We start from the raw sequence: 3,799 nt of genomic DNA, 5'->3' as shown, positions 1-3,799 counted from the left end.
GCTCTGGCTAGTGTTTCAAGAACTATGTTAAATAGAAGTAGTGAAAAAGGGCATCCCTGTCTTGTTCCAGTTTTCAAAGGGAATGCCTTCAATTTTTCTCCATTTAGAATGATGCTGGTCTGGGGCTTAGCATAGATAGCCTTTACGATATTGAGATACGTTCCTGTTATCTCTAGATTTTCTAGTGTTTAGAACATGAAGAGGTGCTGTATTTTGTCACATGCTTTTTCTGCATCTCTTGTGATTATCGTATGATTCTTATCTTTGAGTCTATTGATGTGATGAATTACATTTATTGAATTCCATATGTTGGACCAAGATTGCATCCCTGGGATGAATCCCAATTGATCATGGTTCACAATCTTTTTGTTATGTTTTTGTATTCAATGTACCAGAATTTTATTGAGAATATCTTCAATAAAATATTCTGTATGGATCCCTTGAGAAGTATGTAATATCCATCTTTATCCCCTTTGATTAATTTTAGCTTGAAGTCTACTTTATATAATATGAGGATGGAAACCCCTGCTTGCTTCCACAGTCCATGTGAGTGTATAATTTTTTGCAACCTTTCACCTTGAGTCTGTGTATTTTTTTTCCTATCAGATGAGTCTCCTGTAGGCAGCATATTGTTGAGTCTTTTTTTTTTTTAAATCCAGTCTGCTAGCCTATGTCTTTTGATTGGTGAGTTTAAGCCAATAACATTCAGGGTTATTATTGAGACATGGTTCGTATTCCCAGCCATAATTGTTTATTTTTGTTATTTAACTTGACTTGGTTTTTTTTTGTTCAATTAGTTTTTCTTTTGGGGTACTATCTTCCTCTGCTGGTTTTCATTATTGCTTTTTGTTTCCTCTTCATGAAATATTTTTCCAAGGATGTTTTGTAGTGCTGGTTTTCTAGCTATAAATTCTTGTAACTTTTGTTTTTCATGGAAGTTTTTATTTTCACCTTCAAATCTAAAGCTTAATTTTGCTGGATACAAGATTCTTGGTTGGCACTCATTTTCTTTCAGAGCTTGATGTATGTTGTTCCAGGATCTTCTAACTTTCAGGGTCTGTGTTGAAAAGTCTGCCATTATTTTAATTGGTTTTCCCCTATATGTAATCTGATTCCTTTCTCATGTGGCTTTTAAAATTCTCTCCTTATTCTGTATGTTGGACATGTTCATTATAATATGCCTTGGTGTGGGTCTGTTGTGATTTTGTACATTCAGCGTTGTGTAGGCTTTTTGAATTTGGATTTCCAATTCTTTCTTCATGTTTGGAAAGTTTTCTGATATTATTTCATTGAATATATTGTTCATTCCTTTGGATTGGGCCTCTATGCCTTCTTCTTAACAAACTCTTAAATTTATTTTTTAATGCTATCCCATATTTCTTGAATATTCTGTGTGGTCTATGTTCTTTTCAAGATTATATATTTTGTCTTCATTGTCTGATGTCCTACCTTCCAAGTGGTCTACTCTGTTGGTGATGCTTTCATTTGAGCTTTTAATTTGGTTTATTGTTTCTTTATTTCAAGAATTTCTGTTTGGTTTTTTTTAAGAACCTCTATTTCCCTGTTGAGGTGATTTTTTGCTTCCTGTATTTGTTTATGTAGCTCTTTGTCGAAGCGATCTTTCACTGCATGTATTTGCTCTCTTATATCTTCCTTGAGTTCACAGAACATTTTAACTATGTACATTCTGAACTCCTTCTCTGTCATTTTTTCTGCTCTGGCTGCCAATGATTCTAATGATGTGTTGTCTTCATTTGTTTGGGGCACTTTCTTCCCTTGTCTTTTCACGTTGCTCATGTGTCTTCTTTCCCAGCTCTGTGGGTCTGGAGTGTTATTGTTTTTACCTTATAAGTTTGTAGTTCTCTTGTAGGGTTCCAAGACCTCTCCTTTGTGGGGAAGGACAATATTAACAGATCCCAATATGAACAATATACCACCTATGAACAATTTGTTATTATTAAGATGTTTATAATTTAGTCTCAATGTACAGAAATGTTGGATTGAATTATTCTCTTAAATATAATCAGTAGTTTTGTAAAAAGGTTTACAGTTTCTGATGGTGGACAATGAACTGGGCGTGGGGCATAGGACGATATGCTGAGGAGGAAGGATGTGAGAATATAGAGTTAATATATCTTAGGAAGTGTGAAAGAAAAATCTAATGAAGAGGATTAGTAGCAAGAGAATAGACAGAAAGTAATTTAGAGTAGGGAAGTACGTGGGACGACAGTAGATTACATAAAACAAACACCCATATGTATTTAGAAAAATACAGATGTTAAAATAGTAAAATTTGGAGGGGAAAGATGAGAGAAGAAAAAGGAAATGAAAAAAAAGGCATATACAACATCTCAATATTATATTATTCAGATGACTCGTCCTCAAAATCCTATTTTATGTAAAGTTCTTGGTTTCACATCTATTGGGTATGTGAGGGCTGGAGGAAGAGGAGTAGGAGAGAAAACAAAACAAAACAAAACAACCAAAGGAAGAAACTAGGGTTTTAGCTAGCTTATAGATCTGTATCTTTCCTGCTTCTCTTTTTATCCTATAGGTGGGTTTATCTGTTGTAAGCTGGTGTCTCTGCCCTCAGGATGGTGGAGGTAACCAGGGTGGGAAGTCTGGTCCTGGTGTCTTCACCTGGAAGCGAGGAGTGACACCCACCAGTCCCTGAAGGAAGACTGCACCTCACGGGCCTCTTTTTGGGACCAGTTGTATGATTTGAGCGCCTTGTACTTGTTGGGAAAAGTATAAACGGCAGCCGCACCCCAGAGAAAAACCCCAATATGGTGCCTAAGGACCTCTTCTTCCTACCTTCCCCTTTTCTGCAGTGGCGCGAAAAGTTCCCACCCATGTGAACTCTCCCGCCAGCGCCAATTTCAAATCTCGCTGGCGGGGAACCTGAGCCCCAATAAGAACTAATTCCTGGGCTCCGGAGCTGATATCTGGAAGAACTTGCCAATAAACGGGTGGCCTGCCATTTATCTAAGCCCTAGCATCTCCCCTTAGTTCTATATAAGCACACAGCCTTTTGCAATAAAATTGGAATTCTCCCGGCGAAGTGTCTTTGCGTGGGGAATTCTTTCATTCTGGTGCCGTGGCTCGGATATGGGTGAGCTCTTTCTAACAAGAGCCCCGTCCCCGGCTCCGCCGAGACACTCCGCCCTGGTCCGCTCTTTTCAGACGCCGGCTCCCTGCACTCACCACTGATCTGACCTAGGTAAGTTTCCCCTTTCCCGGCTCACCAACTCCCTTCGGGCTTACACTGGTATTGTGACCGTGATCGTCCAGCACACTCCTGACGCCCTGTAGGGAGGAAGGAACCCACCCCACTAAGACCTTTACCGGTCGCAGTGGACCCTCTGGTGATCCGTTTCCCTTTGGGGCGTGAGACTTCTGAGTTTACACGAGCTAGAGCTGCTGTGTCCTGCGGGGCTGCTGTGTCCTGCTGAAGCTGCTTTTCTGCTCGGGGAGCTGGACTCCTGGCCTGGAGCTGCGTTCTGCCAGAGCTGGAGCTTTGTTTTCATTGCTGACTTTTTTCTTGCAGTCAAAAACTCTCCTGAGTTCAGGTCGCCCGTGGCTCCGACCCTATTGGGTCTCACAGATCGCACTTCACTGGTGACGACCGGGTAGTGCCCTCTGTATTTCCTTGCGACGGCTGGTCATTTTGGGGACGCCCACTTGACCCCCGTTCGCCCTGAGCTTCCAGGAAGCTACTCCGGCCTGGGTTTTCTCTTTGTCTCTCTTGCTTACTCTTATTCTCTCTCTCTCTCTCTCTCTCTCTCTCTCCCTCCCTCCC

Source organism: Marmota marmota, unplaced genomic scaffold (genome assembly GCF_001458135.2).
Source record: "Marmota marmota marmota unplaced genomic scaffold, marMar, whole genome shotgun sequence".
Taxonomy (NCBI): domain Eukaryota; kingdom Metazoa; phylum Chordata; class Mammalia; order Rodentia; family Sciuridae; genus Marmota; species Marmota marmota.
This window is presented reverse-complemented; position numbering follows the sequence as displayed.